Source organism: Lontra canadensis, unplaced genomic scaffold (assembly GCF_010015895.1).
Source record: "Lontra canadensis isolate GAN:19392208 unplaced genomic scaffold, GSC_riverotter_1.0 scaffold86, whole genome shotgun sequence".
NCBI lineage: Eukaryota > Metazoa > Chordata > Mammalia > Carnivora > Mustelidae > Lontra > Lontra canadensis.
This window is the reverse complement of record NW_022631080.1, coordinates 867,009-887,756: the sequence shown is the minus strand read 5'-3', so window position 1 is coordinate 887,756 and position 20,748 is coordinate 867,009. Positions and strand designations below refer to the sequence as shown.

The window sequence follows — 20,748 nt, the reverse complement described above, 5'->3', positions numbered from 1 at the left end:
GTACTTATTTGCAGTATTCCAGAGGCCAAATTTCAATAATCACAAGTCCCACCCCCCTCATTTATTTCACTCCCTGATCTATGCAATTGACCAAATGTCTTGTTAGCAAAATTTTTCATTCCATACATCATTTATAAGGATTTCTGGCTAAAACTGGTAGGTCATGACACTTTAAAGTGAAAATAGAGGAAATAAAACTATAGATTTGCCTGCAAGGAGAAAGAATATGGGAGCAGCAACAAGAAAATATGAGCAATGACAAATTTTGAGAATATGTAAAGGGAGTGGAGAAGTTATCATTTCAAGGGAAACTGAACACCAAGTACCTAGAACCTAGAAAGTCTTAGGAATTGGAGGCTCCAGCTACTACAGAAGGCAAGGATGATGATGGGGCTGATAGTAGGGACATTTGTCAAAAGTGTGTCTAAGAAGCATTCACATCCCCATGCCTCTCATGCCCTTTTCATGGAATCCAAATTGTTGCCTCTTCCCTACCCAACCAGGTGACTGGAGTTTTGTTCTCCAGAGAATTTGTACTAGAAAAGCTCAACATCTGGGGACATCAGGTAGAGAAGAACGTGGGGGAGAATTTCCACACTGAAAATGGGAACTAAATGAAACTATGCATAATGAATAGGATCCCACATTCTCACCAAAGCTCAAGTCCTAACTGGCTCCAGGCACACTGGCAGCAAGCATATACTCCCAGAGAGAAGAGTAAATGTGTTCCTCCGGAGAAACTGAGTAGCCTTAGAGAAAAAAACTGCTGCTACTCTTATTTGGAGGTCTTTGTCCACATGCAAGAATGAAATTCACCTGGTGAAAACCCTACAAGTAAAGCTTATCATTAATTTTTCAGTGTCTAAATCCTAAATATGGATGAGAAATGAGAGCAAAATATAAAACCAGAGCAGGGGGCTGGAAAGAACTCAGGAAAATAGATACCTATAATTAACATCCCTAAAGACATAAGTGAAAATATTTGATCTACAAAACAAAAAGATTTTATTAAAAAGAAAAATTCAAAGAACAAGAATGTACTTCTGGAAAATAAAATGTAACAGCAAAGATGTAAAATTAAATTGAAAGTGGAAGGTAAATCTCCAAGAAAACTGATAAAATAAAAATGAAGAAATGAAACAGAAAGAAAGAAACAATGGTAAAATTAAGGAATTAAATCCAAGCAACCCAACATTTCACTGAAGGAATTCTGGAGAAAATGTAGGGAAGAATTTGTCAAAAACATATATGTGAGAACATTTCCTGGAAATGAAGGACATGAATTTTAAGATTGAGAGTGCCCACCAAGTTCCCAGCATGATAACAAAAAGAGAGAGAGTGAGAGAGAGATCAGGGGATGTCATGTGACATTCCAGAACAGAACCTTCCAAAGAAAGAGGTGGGTGTGGGGAGGAAAGGAGGGAAGGACAGACGTGTGGAGGTAGGGAGGAGAAGGGGAGGGGCAGACAGAGAGAGAGAGAAGGAGAAAGAGAGATTAACAGATAGAAATCATGTCCCTAGTGAAGGATTAAAAATCAGAATGAGGTCAGACCTCTTAATAGCAATACTTGAAGACAGAAGCTAAAGAATCCATACCTTTACAATTCTGAGGGATAATAATGTTCAAATTAGAATTAGTAAACATATTTTTTTACTTTCCAAGTACCTTCCTCAAGAAGCTACTAGAAGAAAAGCTCCATGAAAATTCAACAATTAAACAACACAGAAGAAAACCTGGAATCTAGGATACAAGAGGAGAGAGGGAATGAGAAGGCCTGGTATTACAGTGGTGCTTGCAGGCCTAGAGCACAATCTACTTCTGACAAAATTAGGGGCAAGCCCTCCTGACAAAACTTCTTATACAAGGGGCGCCTGGATGACTAAGTGGGTTGAGCCTCTGACTTCAGCTCAGGTCATGATCTCAGGGTCCTGGGATCGAGTCCCGCATCGGGCTCTCTGCTTGGCGGGGAGCCTGCTTTCTCCTCTCTCTCTCTGCCTGCCTATCTACCTACTTGTGATCTCTCTCTGTCAAATAAATAAATAAAATCTTAGAAAAAAAACTTCTTGTACAAACTGACAAGAAATGCAGGATGAAATATAACATGCGTCCATTTAAAGCTGTGAGGAGCTCACAAGAAAGTAAGTAAAATACCCAGGAACTAATAAAAGACTCTCACACTGGATGTTTGCCAAATTCTCACCCTGGATGTTTGCTGATAAATAAGAAACTCAGGTTCTAATAGTTTCTCAGGGAGAGGAAGAACAGCCAGTCTCAGGTGAATAGAACTGGGATCCCCATAAGAAAGCAAAATCCTTCAAGAGCTATGCACCTGTAGCAAAGAGCAGTCTGGGGAAAAATCCATTTTAGAAACAAGAGGAGATGTCAAGCAAACTTGTCCAACTCAGCCCGAGTTCTGGGTAAGGAAAATGTCTTCTTGAAGAATTTGAAAAATTGGGAATTCTTCTCACATGTTCGGGGTCTGAATTAATACTACCTTTGTGGTTCTGAGAAGTCTCAGACTCAGAAATTCACAGAAAGTATTCATAGGTTGTTAGAAACCTGAGGATCAAACACCTTCCAAAGAGATACACCTTTAACTCATGCCATGCAGTTTCCATAGTTAATTCCCTATCAGACATGAGCTCACAATCTCAAATTATAAAACATGCATGGAAATGCCATAAACAAGAGTCAGCTGGGGAAAACTAGATTCTCCTTCCATATCTTCAGATAATGGAATTATCAAATTCAGAAATTAAATGAGCTTGTTTGAAATGGTTAGAGACACAAAAGAATCAAAATCTTAAGGAAGCAACAAGGTAGCATTAAAAAAAGATAAATTTGAATAAAGTCCCAATTAATCCTCTATATTAAATATATAATCTGTAATAAATAAAACTCAATGGACATTTTAAACAGAAGCTTAAAACTGAAAAAGAATTAGTGAACAGCAGGTGATCTAAAGAAATTACTCAAAACACAGCACAGAAAGACAAGGAGATAAAAAATACTAAAAAAAAAAAAAGTGATGAGCCTTGGATGTTATACCCAACTGATGAATTATTGAACTGTACATTTGAAACTAATGATGTACTATATGTTGGCTAATTGAATCTAAATAAAAAGGACTTAAGACATATGAAAGATAGAATGAGCCTAGCAAATATCTAATTGGAGTTTAGAAAAAATAAATGGGAGGAGGCAGCATTCAAACAGAGGTTTCCAGAAATGACAAAAGACATGAATACTTAAATTTTGGAAGTCAAGAAATCCCAATCTGGATAATGAAAAAAAAATTCCACCCAGACTCATTTCAATGAAATCATCAAATATTATAGACAATAAGAAGATCTTAAAAATACCTAGGCAAAGAAAAGGAGATTCTCATTAAAGGAACAATAGTAGATTTTCAACAGTGGCAAAGAAGTTAAAAGATGGTAAACTTAAACTTCTATATAGAAAAATAAACTCTACTGAGTTATTATTCACAATTGGGATGAAATAAACCATTTTCAGAAAGCAACCAGTCAGAATTCAAACATAAGGGTAAAGGGCTCTCAAAAGAATTTTCCAGTGGAGTTTGGAAGAATGGAGAGGAAAATGGACAAATAGAACAATTGTTGTGTTTGCACATGGAAAATCACTATTAGGGTGGCTTTAAAATTCTGTGAAAGTGGTGCAAAGACATAAGTATGCAGATATTTAAGCAAAGAATAAGTTATTTCAAGAAGAACAGAAAGTTATACAAAAAAGAAAATATTATCACCATAGCAAATACTTGACCTAACAGCAAACAATCTTAGTCACAATAAGATAACCCTAAATACCAATGTTTTTAAACTTTTTTGTTTTGAAATAGAGAGACACATGAAGCAAAAATAGGACCTCTCTGTACCCTTCATTCAGCCCCCCCCCACCAGTTGTTACAGTTTACATAGCTCATCCTATGCTCTCAAAATGAGGAAATTGGCATTGGTATCATCCATGTGTGCATATTTGTGCATTTTATCATATTTAACCACCTCCATGATCAAGGTACAAAACTATTTCCTCCCTACTCTTTCCCTTTGCTCTCATCATCTCTACCATCTTCCTAATCACTAATCCATATTCTATCTCTCTAATTTTGTCATTCTTTGAATATTATAGAAGTGAAACCATAGATTTTATGACCTTTTTGGATTGCTTTTTTTACTAAGCATAATGCCCTTGAAATCCATCCAAGGGGGCATCTGGGTGGCTGAGTTGGTTAAATATCTGCCTTCTTCTCAGGTCATGATCCCAGGGTCCTAGGATTGAGCCCCTCATCAGGGACCTCCTTCTCTGTGGGGAGTCTGCTTCTCCTTTTCCCTTTCCTCCTCTCCCCAACTCATGCTCTCTCTCTCACTTACAAATAAATAAAATCTTTATTTAAAAAAAAAGAAATCCATCCAAGTTGTTGCGTGTGTCAATAGCTCATTCCTTTTTATTGCTGACTAGTATTCTATAGTATTAATTATCAAATTCTGTTTAAATATTCACCTGTTGAGGGGCGTTATGGTTGTTTCCAGGTTTGGGCTATTACAGACTATGCTGCTATGAACATATGTGTACAGGTTTTTGTGTGGATGTCAATTTTCCTTTCTCTGGGATAAGTGCCCAAGGGTAAAACTGTTGGGCCATATGGCAATGTGTATTTAGTTTTTTTAAAGAAACTGACAAACTATTTTCCAGGTGGCTATATCATTTTACATTTCAAATTCCCACCAGCAGTTTATCAGTGGTGCAGTTTCACTGCATCCTCATTAACATTTGGTATTGTCACCACATTTTTCATTTCAGCTGTTCTAATAGATGGGTAGTGATGTCTCATGGTGGTTTTAATTTGCATTGCCCTAATGGCTAGTGATGTTGAATATATTTCATTTGCTTATTTACTATTTAAATATCATCTTCAGGGAAATGTTTCTTCATTTATTTTTCCCATGTGCTATTTAGAATTTTGTTTGTTTGTTTTTTGTTGTTGAGATCATCCCCATGCATGCATGTGCAAGGAAGTAGGAATATTGGCAAGTAAAGGAACACTAGCTCCTTATTTTCATGATGGCAGATCAATAGATAATGACTAAAATTGGTCAGTTAAGAAATTAGGTTATAAGCATAATATTTAGGTCTATGGATATAAATAACAGAAAAGAACAACTCAATGCATTTGGGATAAAGCAAAACTCAGGTAGAAAGGGTTAGGGTAGAAGTATGTTGTTCTTCATTCTAAGTCAGAGTATTATTTCATTTGGGGGGACTTAATACATGTGATACTAGGATAACTTTTAAAATTAAAATCTAAAACATACAGCTTATTATTAAACCAAATTCTAGACTCTAACCTCAGGATCAGCAAATAGATTTTATGTATCGATCTCTCACTGATTGCATTGTACAGCCTGGAAGATTCATAAATCTGATTGCTTAGGCACTTAGTAGTTAATAGTTATTTTATCTCAAATGACAATATCAGACAGATCCACTTAAAAGCCCCAATCTCTCTGAACTGTCTTTCCTTAGTCACACTCCTAATAGTAGCATGAATTTTCTCATACTCTCATGCTTCAGATTTCCTGTGCAGGGCTTCAAAGTGTTGAGACTAGGACAGAGATAGGAGTTTCTGGGGTAGGAAGCAAACACATCAGCACTGGACAGATATCACCTTTATCAAACCATCTGCATCTAAATAGATCCTAGTACAATCTCCTGACATCTTCTAGAGTGTTTGTATCACATGAAGAAGCAAGAGTGGGCTTTGGATACTCTTAACTAATAAAATCATTGTCCTGTGATTTTTGATAAGAAAAGAATTTATTCCTATGAACTGAGGAATATTCAAGACAGATCATCTAAATCTACTTAAAATAGCCATCTTATACCTCAATGACTTCACCTAGAACCTCTAAATTGGAAGAATGTTCCTACCTGATGAAGTCGGATGGTTAACACATATGAAAATTACCCATGTGCATCTTGTTCTTGTGGAAAAGTTCAAAAAGCAGTGGAGAGCAACGTAGACTGGGGAAATGGCTACTCTCCTGGATGTTCCACTGGATGGCTAATGATCCAAGAGGCAAGTGGCAAGAACACTTATGACCTTCATGCTTGCCATTGTGAAACACCATGGAGCTTTCCCAGACTTCAGCAACACAAGCCCAAAAAGTTTCAGGGTATGGATGTTACTCAGTAGACCTCTATTTTTAATCTAAGAACTCTCTCTGTCTCCGTCCGAAACCATTTGTCTTGCTAACTTTCACACTCATTCTGTCTGTATTTCTATGTGATTCTTTGCCACCTTCTCTTTCTCTGTATAGATGTGAGTGTGGATGCCTTTTTACCACATTCAAATAGATATATCCTTCTGAAATATATATACGTATTTGTGAAGTGCTTCTTCTTCTACTCTATCTTTTTTAAATCTGTGTTTTCCTTGTTCTTTCTTTCTTTGCACCATAGGTTCTATGTGTATGACTGTGTATCCCCCAACTTCATTTTTTCTTTTCCTTTTTTTAGATCTCTCTCCCATTATTTATCATAATATAGAGAAGAAGTAAATTTATTGTTGTATTATTAAAAAGATATGCATACCATTTTATATGATTCATTGATAAAAATTAAACCGATTCAGTTTTTACCTACATAGCCTTCCCTTGACATGTGTGTCTGTGCATTTGATTAGATATGAAAACAGTGACTATTAATAAAACAGAAGTCCCCACCTCTCTTGAAATAGCTCTTTTACACTTGCCCTTATTTTAAGAAAAAGCATTTCATAGAACTCATGAAATGCGAAGGGATGGAATATCTGTCTTTTTTTTTTTTTTTTCACTTAAAGGGAAGACGTTTCTTCCAAAGATTTTCTAATGAATTAAGAAACATCTCTACAATGGACCAAAGCAAAATGATGCATACATATACAGTTGTGGTGCCACGGGACATGGAATCACTATCTGTCTTTTAAGCAGGTCTCCATAAATGCTGTATATTGAACCTCAGCTTGAGAAAGGAATGTGTGCTGTAGACAGTGTGAAGTTGTAGAGAATTCTCTGGCAAGAACACACACTGCAATTGCTTTGTGTTGGTGAAAAAAAGCAGACCCAAATATTTTGACAAGGCACAGTAAGGCTAAAAAGTCCTTTCATTAAAATTAAAAAGGAAGGATAAATCTTTGTGACCTTGAATTTGTAATGGATTCTTAGATATGATACCAATAGGAGGGGCAATGAAGGAAAAAAATAGATACACTGGGTCTCCTGAAAATTTACAACTTTTGTATGTTATTTAAGAAGTCAAGAAAGGAGAAAAGACAACCTCTAGAATGAGTAAAATTATTTATAAATAGTATATTTGGTAAGTATCTAGTAGCCACAATACATAGAGAACTCTTACAACTAAAACAACAACAAAAACAACTCAAATTGAAATTAGGCAAAGGACTTGAGTAGACATTTCTCTGAAGAAACACTAATAGCCAACAAGCACATGAAAAGATGCTCAACATCATTACTCATTAGGAAAACACAAATCAAAACCACAATGAGGTATAACTTCACCCTCATGAAAATGGCCTTGATTTAAAAAAAAATAATAACAACTGTTGATGAGTATGTTAGAGAAACTGGAATGGTTGTAGTTTGCCATTGGGAACATAAAATGATCAGCTACTGTAGAAAACAGTTTGGCATTTACACAAAAAGCTAAACATAGATTTAACATATGACACAGTAGGCCCACTCCCAAGTATATAGCCAAAAGAACTGGAAACAGGTGCTTGTACAAGTTCTTCTGTGTGAATGCACATGGCAGCACCTATTTGTAACAACCAGAAGGTAGAAAGAACCGAAGTGTTCATCAACCAGTGAGTGCATAAAGAAATTGCACTATATACATACAATGGAATATTATTAAACCATGAAGAGAATGAAATATCCCTAATGGAAGAAATTTGAAGATATTTTGCTAACCAAAAAAAGATAAATACTAAAGGACACATGTTCCATTTTTATGAAATATCCAGAGTACATAAATCCGAAAAAACAAAATACAGAGTTGTGGCTGCCTGGGACATGGTGAGGGTGAAATGAGGAATAACTGCTTAACAGATATGAAATTTTATTTTGGAGTTTTGGAAATAGAGGTGGTAGTTACCTAACATTGTAAAAGTACTGAATGTCTTTAAATTGTTTGCCTTACAATGGTTAATTCTATATTCTGTACATTTCACCTCGATAAAAAAGGAAATTGAGAGGATGTTTTAAAAACGAACTAAATAAAAATAAATTAAAAGGTGCATGTCCTGGCTTTAGCACATTCATCTGTTCTAATTACAAGGCAGTACCCATGCCACTGAAGCTAGCATGCAGTAAGGGACTCAGTAGTTCTGAATAAATGGTTAATGAATTAATAAATATATTTCATTTTGAGTTCCCCAGAAGCAGACCTAGAGTCAAGTATTTAATGCAAACTCTGAGTCCAAGCAGAACTTGGGACAAGGATTTCCTTGGAAAGGTAGTAAAATATCCATAGATATATAGAGAGGAAGCAAGACAATGGAGAGAAGGCATTCAGTAAAAGACGCAGTTATCAAGTGAACTACCCTGGGTCTAGTGGAATTTCATCCCACTGTGGCAATTCTGTGTGTGATGCAAACACATGTTTTAGAGTTCTCCTACCCAAATGACAAGGGAGCCGGGCTATTCCCAGTCACTGACTATTTCATAGTCATTGCTTGAGCACTGCTTTCAAGGAGAAGTTATTCCCCCAGCAGTTGCGCATGCCACATAGGTGAGAAAAACACTTTCATAGCCAGAGAAAGCTAGCAAGAAAAATAATGTGGGATCTCACAGTCTGAAGTCAGGCCACTGTTCCCTGAAGTGGGGAGGATGGGTTTTTTTTTATTATTATTTAAATATACCCATCTCAGGGAGAGAGCCCTATGATGGCTGCATCATAGTCTCTAATCTCATTTTGATGGGTCCAAGGTATGTTGCTTAACAGAAATTGGGGAGAGGTTGCTTCCCATGAATGTAGCACAGTTCTACTCTAATAAATTTTCTTTTTATGAAGCAGAATTGCCTCTTAGAGAAAGTGTTTAAGTTATATGTGGATCCTTTTTATTACAGAGCAATTTTGAGCAGTCCCTAGGAATATGTCTTGGCAACGTAGGTTTTCTAGGACTCTTGTTCAAGATAAATTTCTCTAACTCAGTAGTTCTCACCTGGGGACAGTTTTATCCCCAGAGGATATATAACAAGATGTAAAGGCCTTTTTGGTTGTCACATTGAGGGGGGGACCAGGAATGCTGCTCCACATTCTACAGGGCATAAGACAGCTAGTTCCCCCCACACACAGAAAAAATTATTTGGTCTAATATGTCAGTAAAGCTAAGGTTGAGAGACCCTACTCTAAACCAGCACTGTCAAACAGAATTCTCTATGATGATAAAAAATTTTACATCTGTGCTATCTAGTACTCTAGTAGCTAGCTAGTTACATGTGCTGTTAAGCACTTGACATGTGGCTAGTATGACTTACTATATGCCAGATGTGGTGCAATATACTGAGCAAATAAATATGGCTGTAGCTTTGCAGTCATTGAAGTCAGAGCTCATGGTCTACTAGAGGAGACAAATTCCTAAAAATAACTTATTGTAAAAGAATGTGGTAAGTGTTATAACAGGATGAATAATGTACTAAATTTGAGGTGTCAGGACTCAGACAATTAACAGTTCTCTAAGGTGAATTTCCACTCTTAGCTCAGAACACTGTAATGTGTAAAACCTGTATTCTATAAAAAAAATAATCTTTAGTCATGTAACTCATTACTTTATCTTATTTTACCCCTTTTGTCAGAAAATACATAGAAATGACTGGAATCTGATGGGGAGTTCTGCTTTATTTAACAATCCTATTGAGTTTCTCAAAATAGTTTACCAAGGAAGTCTATCAGTTTATTATTTTTTTTCATAAAGGATAATACAAATAGCATGACAGTCTCTTTAACATTTTAATCGAGCTGAAAATTAGTCTTGCATTTGAAATAATCTTGCCTAGAAAAAATTGTTGGAGAACTTGTGGAAAAAAACTTAAGATAAAAAATTGATGGGCCACCTAGGCTGTGAGAACATTAAAATCTGAGTCTAAAATATGGTTAGCCATTTTCACATCTTTCTTTGAAGCTTAAGTAACTCAATATTCCCAGTAGGCTACCCAGCGATTCAAAGTGACACATATACTGTCAGCTCATTCCCCTTCCCCCTGTGCTGGTACAATTTGTATCCACAGAAATATGTTGAAAAACCTATTAGTCTCGACTGCCAAACCCTATCAAAAAAGAAAAAACACTTTCATCAGCTAAACAAATAAATTAATGATAACTTACACTAGTACAAAAGAGACAAGAGCCAGTTTATGGATTTAGAATAGGAGAAAAATGAGACTGGCCACACAGCAACAATCCAGATAATACTGTGTTTTCTCTGTTCACTGAAAAACCATCTTTCCAGGCTAAATCTTCCTTATAAAAGAATTCCAAGAATGTATAGATATTCCTCTTTCAGGAGGTGAAGTTTAATGTTCCATCCCCCTGGAATATGAGCTGGACAGGGTGACCCATTTTCAAAAAACATAGAAAAGGGGAAATAACTTTACAATGAAGTTATTGTAAAGTTATTTACACTTTACAAAAGGCACCACCACCCTGACTAAGCGATCAAGTTTAAACATCACCAATGACAGTCATGTTCACATCACAACCCCCATGATAGGATGTGATGAGAAGGGCGATTCCCGTAACCCCAGTCTGATGAGAAAACCTCAATCACAGCCTAAGAGACATTCTGCAGTATGACTGACTTGTCCTCTTCCAGAGTGGTAAGCTCATGAAAAATACCAAAAAACTGAGAAACTGTCAGGCCAGAGGAGATCAAAAAGACATGGTGACTAAATACAATGTGAGATCCTAGATTGGATCCTGAAACAGAGAAAGGACATTGGTGGGAAAACTGGTGAAATCGCCGTAAAGTCTGTAGTTTTGTTAATAGTGTTGTGCTAGCATCAGTTTAAATGTTTAGATGAAAGTACCTTGGATACATAAGATGTTGTCATTAGAAGTTGTGGGTCAGGTACCTGGAAAAGTGTCAGATACATGGGTACCTTTTTCAAGCAGAATCATGAATGAGCAGATAGTGTGTTTGTGTTTTCTTAAAAGCTAATATTCTAGAAAGTTCCGATTGTGACACCTATAGAAATTTATGAGGGGCGCCTAGGTGGCTCAGGTCATGTTCTCAGGGTCCTGGGACCAAGCCCCTGTCAGGCTCCCTGCTCAGTGGGGAGTCCACTTGCCACTCCCCCTGCTTGTGTTCTCCCTCACTCTCAAATAAATAAATAAAATCTTTTTTAAAAAAGAAATACATAATGAATATGTGCCAAACATTTTATTAAATCATTAACTAATGAGAGAATCAGTAAGATGTTGCCATTTGTTCAAAGGAGAATCTGAAAATCAGACACATATATAAACAGTCAGGAATGCTGATAAGTATTTGATAACAGATGCAGTACTGCTGACTCTCTGCATAGAGGAATCAATTGCATTCCAGGAGGCAAACACATTTGCATTTCCATAAACAAGAATCATTTTCATTACCATCAGCCACCAAAAGTTGACTTCTGTTTTTTTTTTTTTTTGATTATTTTATTTATTGGGGGAGTAGGGGCAGCGGGAGTGGGGAAGCAGACTCCCCACTGAGCACCAGAGCCCTACCCAACAAGGGCTCAGTCTCAGGACCCTGAGATCATCACCTGAGCTGAAACCCAGTCACTAGCTTCACCAGCTGAGCCACCCAGGCACCCCTCCCTGAGTTGAATTCTAACTCTACAGAGGTAGAAAATAACACAACCAAAGACTAAGGGGTAGACCCTTAAAGGATCACATAAACCCTGAAGGTTTTGTTAGACAGCATACAGAATTCCATGGAAAAGACACACAAGAATCTTTTAATCATTTCAGAGTCTTCCACGATTTATTTTAAGAGTTTGTCTGAGGAGTTTGAACCAATTTGAATTGAATTGAATCAAAAATAAGGACAGCAGGCATTTGTTTGCATAAATTCAAACTGAACTCAATGCAAACACTAATGTTTATTATATACCAGATCATAATTTGGCTTTTGGTTGTTTTGTTTTCTTTACTTCACAGTAGTGTGAATAAGAAAAACTACAGTTTTAGGTTTTTTAGAAACTATAAAATGAAAGCACAATCAAAATGTCAAAATATTTACCAAATCTAAGTAGAATCTATATACTCAGAGATAGTACCCCTGGCTTGCTTTTTATAAACCTTATTTTATTGTTCTTGCTTTGTCCATGATTTCTAAGCTGGTTCACAAAATGGTTTATCCTCATTACTTGGGTTTGGGACTTTGGCTCTCTTTTTAATTATCCAGGTAACTGTGAGAAAGTTTGTTAACATCTTTGTGTCTGTTTCCTCATCTGTAAACATAGAATGATAATGAAAATACCCACATCATATGGTTGTTGTAAGAATTAAATGGGGATCCTTAGGACAAAAATAAATAAACCTTAAGATTTCAGATAAGCAAGATTAATAATCTCTAGAGATCTGCTGTACAATATTGTACCTTTAGTCAACAATAATACATTGTACATTAAAAACTTTATGAAGATGGTAGACCTGGTGTTAACTGGTCTTACTACAATAAAATAAAAATTTTAAATATGCTAATATCTAGAATATATTAAGAACTCTCAAAATGCAACAGTGAAATAATCAAATTAGAAAATGAGCAGAAGACATGAAGAGACATTTTAACCAAGAATATATATATCAATGGTAAATAAGCACATGAAAAGATTGTCAACAACATTGTCCATTAGGGAAATTCCAATTAAAATCATAATGAGATATCCCAACACACTTATCAGAATGGCTAAAACAAAAAATAGTGACAATACCAAATGTTGGCAAAGGTGCAGAGAAAATGGATCATTCGTATGTTGCTTGTAGAAATGGAAAATGTATAATTGGCTTGTTTTCTATAACATGCAACTATCCTACAATCAAGCAATTGCCCTCTTGGACATTTATCACCAAACCTGTATAAAAATGTTCATACCAACTTTATTTGTAATAGCCAAAAAGTAGAAACTAATCCAGTGGTTTTCAACAATGAATGGTTATACTAATTACCATACGTTCATACCATGCAATACTACCCAATATTAAAAAGAAATGAAATATCAATGTATACACCAACTTGGGTGAGTCTCCAGGGAATTATGCTGAGTAAAAAAGCTAACCTTAGAAGGTTACATACCACACGATTGCATTTCTATAACATTCTTGAAATGACAGAATTATGAAATGGAAAACAGATTAGTAGTTGCCAAGAGTTAGGAACAACAGGGGGAGAGAAGAGAAGTGAATGCAGCTATAAAAGAGCAGCACAGGACAAATCCTTGTGGTGTTGAAGCTATTCTTTATCTCAGTTGTATCAACATTTATCCCAGTCATGGTATTGTACTAGAGTTTCACAAGATGTTACTTTGGGGAAACTGGTCAGAGGTACCTTGGCTTTCTCTGTATTATTTCTCACAGCTGCATGTGAGTTTATAGTTATCTCAAAGCATAATTTTTTTTTATAAGTAGACTCCATGTCCCCCATGGAACTCAGTATGGGGCTTGAACTCATGACCCTGAGATCAAGACTTAAGCCAAGATTAAGAGTTGGACTCGTAACCAACTGAGCCACCCATGTGTCCCTCCAAGTATGGTTTTAAGTGGCAAATAAAATCAAATAAAAAGAATCCAAAGGGGCGCCTGGGTGGCTCAGCCAAGCAACTGACTTTTGGTTTTGGCTCAGGTCGTTATCTCAGAGTTGTGAGATCAAGTCCTGTGTCAGGCTCCATGCTTGGTGCAGAATCTGCTTAAGATTGTCTCTCCCTCTCCTTCTGCTCTCCACACTCCTAAAATATATAAATAAATCCCTTTTAAAAAAAAAAGAATCTAGGAATTTTAGGACTTTAACATTCATTTTATCCCACTTATTTTACCAGTAAGAAACCTGAGCCACAAAAAGTTAAAGTGACTCTCTTTCCTGCTTCATTTAGGTTCTTTTACTCTCTCCTTCACTCAGTTATAAGCTTCTATAATAAAGAAGGTATGTCTTGTATTTCTTCAGCTCACATACTACATTCAAGTAATGCTAGGCATAAATTAACACTTTAAAATGTGTGGTCTGAGTAAATAGGAAAGAGAGATTTGCTCGTATATGTAAACATTGTATCAACATGTTTTGTTAATTAATATGTTTTAATTAACATTAAATTTGCAAGTAGAAAGTATAAAAAAGATCTGTTCAAATTATTTGGCTTAAGAGTTTTTTAAAAGGTGATAATTTATGGGGGTGTTTTTGTATTATTTTTGAATAGGTAATCATTATCTTGGTTCAGAAATCAGAATATAAACAGTAAAAATTCTTTCCCCCATCTCTTTGCACTCTCCACTCAGCCCCTTTCCACAGGCAACCAGTTACCAACTTCTTACATATCCTTCAGGAGATATTTATGAATTTTCAAGCATAAGTTTATGTGTAGATGTTTGTTTTTCTGTGTATAGATGAATTTACATAAATGATAGCATACTATTCATACTTGTTCTGAATCATGCTTTTCTCCTTCAACAGTATATCTTAGCAATTGGCTTGTATCAGTACACAAAGAGTCTCTTGGTTAACTATGGCTGCCATGCCAAGATACTACAGACTGGGAGGCTTAAAGAGCAGAAATGTATTGTTTCATGGTTCTAGAGACTAGCAGTCTCAGATCAAGATGTTGTAGGGTTCTTCCTTTTGAGGGCATTGAGGGAGAATCTGTTCCGTGCTTTTCCCTTTGCTTTTGGTTGTTTGCTGACAATCTTTGGTGTTCCTTGGCTTGGACATTTCTTTCTTCATCTTCACATGGTGTTCTCAGTGTGTGTGTGTGTGTGTGTGTGTGTGTGTGTTTGCATGTCTCCCAGTTTCGCCTTATAAGAACATAACTTATACTGGAGTAAGGCCCAACCTAATGATCTCATTTCAATTTGATTTCTCTGTAAACTCTGTTTCCAAATAAGGTCACATTCTGAAGTACTGGGTGTTAGGACTTCAACATTTGAATTCAGGAAAGGGACACAACTCAACCCATAAGAAAAAGCCTAGCCATTCTTTTAATGACTACATAGTGTTCCATTATGTAGCTGTATCATAATTTATCTGAACAATATCCTGGATATATTATTGGTTTTCAGTGCAGTTTTTTTCCCTAATGTAAGTTTCATAAAATAGGATTATAGTATCTAAGGTTTACCAAATAGTATTTAAATTGTGATTACCCTATAAACTTCAAGTGCCTTGAAGGCAGGATATATTAAGGGAGGAGGGGAGACTTTTAAAGTTCATGTAAAAAAATAGATACTTAAGACTAACCTAAGAATGTAGGAAAAAAGAACAAATATCTCTCTCTGTATTGGAGATCAGGGAGGGTCCTGCAATACCCAGCATTAAACTTTCTAGAAAGTTTCTGTAATCCATATCATGTAGCACTGGCACAAAAAGAGACAAATAGATCACTCAAACAACACTGTGAGTCCAGAAGCAGATCAAATTGTTTTTGGAGACATTATGTGGCAAAGTGTTATTTTAATCCAATGGGGGAAAAAGATGTTTTACTCAATAAATGCTGCCAGCACTCTTTGCAGTCCTTCTTGGAGAACAGTTTATCTCCTCGCTCATGCACTATAAAAATAAATTTTCAAGTGCATTAAAGTTTAAATATAAAAAGAAATATCCTTGGAATGAAGAAGACCTTTTCTAACAAGACAGGAAACCTAAAAGTGATAAGGAAAAGATAGACCTATTTACTACATTAAAAAAAGCAAAATACAAAGTCAAAAGACAATGATAGATTACATAGATATGGTTTGAAACATATATGACAAAAAGGATGCATATCCCTAACATACAAATACCTTCTATACTTTAATTTCTAAGGAGACAAACAACCCAATAAAAAAAGTGGTCAAAGCATAGCAATATGCATTTCACAGAAGGTATCCTGGAAGCTGGGGTGGGGGGGAAGTACTATGAGAAGATACTCAACCTCATCATCATAAGGAAAATGAAAATAAAGAAACAAGACACCATTTTCCATTCAAGAGATGGACAAAAATTAGGAATTGGGAGTGATGATTTGTAATGAGGGAAAAGATCACTCTCAGGCATTACTGGTGGAAACATAAATTGCTATGGTGTTTAAAGAAATAAATGTGGTATTCTCTATGAATTTTTTAAATGCACCTACTTTTGATTTGTCACTCCATTTCTGAGAATAGATTCTACAGAAATAGAAGTAACAATATGAAAGGATATATGCAGAAACAATTTATTGTAGCATTGTCAGTAGTGGTCAAAAAGAGGAAATAACAAATACCCATCAATGGAAGAATTATTGAATAAATTATGGAATTATGGTGGCTTCTAGTCCAACTAGACTGAATTCCTTTTCAGTCTAGTTGGATCTGTGCCTGCTGTCCCAAAGGGATAGTCATGACATCTTAACAAACAAAACGAGTTTCAAGAAACATACAAACCCATTTGAGAAATTAAAAAGACAAAATTAATTCCCCGGGATAATATGGCCATGAAGTAGGAATGGAAGGATATATATCAAGTTATTAGTATTGTAACCTTGGATGCTCAAAGGAGAGAGAGGGAAAGAAAAAGAAGGGGTAGGGGAGTCTCAAATTGAATTAAAAAGCCATTGGAGTATAAATATTACCACAAATATCTAACCATTGAACAAGGACATGAACTAGAAACTATAAGTTAACATGAAAATGGAATATGTCAATGTATGATTACATGATTAGATTGAGTTCTTATTTGTCTTTGAATACTGTTGTTTTATATCTTACTCTCTAGAGAAATTTGGGGTTCCGCGAAGCCCTGACAAGCATAGTACCCACCTCACAGGCACTCAATTAACAGTAGCTGTTTACAAGCAGTAGAATGTTATGCCGAACTCCTCATCTTGAGACGTTTAGATGGACCCCTGGTAGCCCTGAGTTTGCCCACGTTTTAAGCCCAGATGTCATTAATATTGTGGAACTAGTTGTAAACTTGAGTCTGTAACTAGCACTGTTGAAGGAGGACCATCTAATGGTACATGCAGATTGGTGTGGTGATGGAGAGATGGTGCCTAAGTAGTCCAACTGGCTACCCTAGGACCTCAGCGAGCAGAGTCCCTGCCTTCCAGTGTCTTTACTGCTTACCCCATATCTGCCTGTTCCTTGCAGCCTAAAAGGGGAGGAAGCATGAAAACTGACGCTCTCCTCCTCGTCAGTCATGGAGGTGAGGTGGAAGTTTTGTGATAGTATGGCAGCTGCCAGTTTTACTTCCTACAGAAGTGGAATCCTTGCCCTCAACTCTGGATAAAGTTTGGAGCCTTTAACCGCCGGAACCTGTCAAGTAGGAACTTTGGCCACTTCCCCCCCAGAGTTTCTATAATTAGCATGCAGCTTGTTAAGCAGTATATGACTCACAGAGCAGGTTCGCACTGGGCTGGGTGCGAGAACGGGGCAAAGGGAAGCCTTGGAAAGTGCTGTACTTTTGAATCATCTTCCTTAGTACCTAACTGGCCCACTTGTCACCCAGACATCCAGGGAGCCCATGGGAACATGAGCCATTTGTGGTAAATATATTGACACCACAGGTGCCTGAAATTATTCCCAAGGTCTGTTTTGTTTAGTAATTTTCCCCATACTATGGAAGGAGCCCTAGACTGTGAGAGTCAGAAGATCACATATGGCCACTAACTGCTGTGGCACTTTGAGTAAATCCTAGAAATATTTGGTTTTCTCATCAGTAAATTAAGAGGCTTAGCTAGATGATCTCTAAGGTCCCTCTAGCTCAAGATTTCATACTTTACTACTTTGTTTATAGAATCGAGTTGTAGCTTTTCATTTTAAATGCTGGGCCCCACCAGTGACTTAGTCTTAAGCACACATACGTTTTCCAATGCTTCCAGAACAAGGCACACTTTCTAGACCACTGATATGTCCTTCTCTGTGATATAAGTGAGAAGGAGTTTGTGGGCCCACTGAATCCTACCTCCCTGATTCCTGTGAAGCCCATTCAGCATTATGAAGAGCTCATCCCAGGGCCGCCTTCGGTAGCGTGCATTGACAATTTGACAATTTGGACATGGTAGTCACTTATTTTTTAAAGTTCAAAGATGGCAATTCTGCAACAATTAGAGAGCTGTGTGTCCTATTTGTTCAAAATTGCTTCATTTTCTTAAAAGCAAATCATCTTGCTACACAGAGCATGGTTCATGGACCACAAGGCTCAGCATCACTGGGGAGCTTGTTAGAAATGTGGAATTTCAGGCTCCATCTAGAACTGTTGAATCAGAATCTTCATTGTAACAAGATCCCCAAGGAATTTGTATGCACATTAAAGCTTGAGAAACACCACGGTATCACACATATGCATACGTGGAATTATATTCAATGCCAAAGATACAAAAAAGGGGGAGGACCACAAGTTCTCAGATGGAGATTAGTTATGACCTTTACCTTGGTGACCTTCAGTGTTCTCATATATATATAATGGACCCTAAACAATATATCACAGTATTTTTACTCTGGAATGCTTAAGGGAACCTCAAAAGAGAAGGAAAGTCACCCAAGTCATTTAAGAACTTTCCACTTTCTCAAGAGTAGTGGTATGATTTCCCAGGAAGAATGTCTAACAGCAAACAACATTGTGAAGGAGAAGGTAAAGGGGCTCTGGTAAGCACTAACAGGGAGTGGCCAGAAAATGCAGGGCAAAGAAGGGGGAAAAATTGAATGGCAAGCTGAGCAAGGGAAAAAGTCAAAGATAGGGGAGTGGCTAGCAGTATCGGAAACTATGAGGAAACTGTCAGAGCTTGGTGTGAACACTCCCCCTTGCAGTTTCAGCAAGTAAGAAGTTCATGATGATGTAAGCAAAGAATTTCCAGCACACACTGAGCCAAGCCATCTGATTGTGATGAGTTGAGATTTAGGGAAGTGGGGATCAGAGATAGAAAGATAAGAGGAATCTGAGAAATGGGGTGATCACTAGAGAGGAATATAGGAAAACACAAAGCCACCATCCCAATAATGGGAAGTCTAAGATTCAGAATTCCTGAGCAACTGATCAAATTAAAACTCACATTATCATAGGAACTTGCTCATTCACTCACTAAATCATAGCTGAGAAGTAACTTTGCTTTTGAGAGAGATCCTTGTAGGTGAAAGTCATCTTCCAGTAGTGAGATGTTTGTTAGTGCCATCTTTTTTGTTTTTATCTTTAGTTTTTCTTAGTTTGCATTCTTTCTCCTTATCATGAAGATGATGTGGTTTTATCCCTCCTGTAAGTTATTTAAAAGATGAGTTCAAACTCCTTTGGCAGATTTTCTGCTGAATGTCTTCTGACAACTTCACTGAGATTTGCACTGAAAGTCATTGAACTCAAACTAGTCTCCAACCACAGATAGATAGCCCATAGGCATTCAAGTTTATTTTCCCCTTTCAAAAAGATCTGGAGATGTCATTATAGGGGAAGAAGGAAGAAAGGAATTCAAGAAGAAGCAAAATGAAAGAAAATCTGGCTTATGGAAGAGAGGTCTTCCTATTACAGTAATAATAATGCCAATAACATATATGGATTCCATGTACATATAGAGGGAAGGAGAGCAAACTTTACCTTCCAGCAATATAAAATTGTACTCAATTAGATAATCAAGTAAAGAGAAGAGTCCCTCCCTCTATAATACATATCACTCATAGACTGCCACTCTTCAGAGCTCTTCGTTCCTCCTTAATATTCAATTTTAGATGATTCACAAGATACTCAGTTATCTTCCAGTATATTCTGTCACTTTTTATAAGCAAAATTATCCAGGCCGTATCCAAGGGAGTGAATCAAACAGTGTGCCAATCTTCTCCCAATTTTGCAATGTTTTTATTCTGGAGTGTCCAAGGCAGCTTTGAAAAAAGAAGACTCACCTAAGGACAGCTAGAGGGCATGTGCCTCAGGGAGAAGTGGAAACCCCACCCCTCTTAACCCAACTGATCATTTTCTAACCTGAATTTGTATGTGCGTATCATGTTTTCGCTCATTATAAGTGTATGTCAGTATGAAACTCAGAGCTGTTCTTTGTGCTGGTTTGGAACATCTTTTTTTCTGTCTTCTCCTGCACTCCACCCTTGTTCCTTCCCCTCCTTCCACAACTCAGACATTGTTATTAATAAGCAGATTGGGGTCATCATTTTGATACACTGTTGTTTGATTGATAGAATCATTTTTTCAATCAATAAGCATCAACTGAGCACTTCATAGGCATTAAACAGTATACCAGCTGCTGGATTTAAAGTTGTAAGTGGCAAAACCCATGGCCTTAAGCTACCTAGAGTGCAGCTAGCAAGACAGATAAGCAAATACTCTGAGCTAGAGAGGTCTCTGATGCTGCCCTGGGAAACCTAATGGTCAATTAAGTTATGATGTTGTGGGTGAGAGGACAGTGAGAAAGTCTATTGCTACCAGAGTCATTACCTGTAGGTTTTGTCATGTCATCTTACGGAATACTTTATGGTCCATGTGAACTACTGTCTTGCCTTCTTGTAAGGAAATACCTAAGTTC

General features: G+C 36.9%; 1 protein-coding gene across 4 annotated transcripts in view; it reads left to right on the top strand.

Annotated features, from left to right (window-relative positions):
- DMD (dystrophin) overlaps positions 1-20,748 on the top strand; it is a 2,197,254-nt gene that overhangs the window by 1,771,967 nt on the left and 404,539 nt on the right. The window lies entirely within an intron of this gene.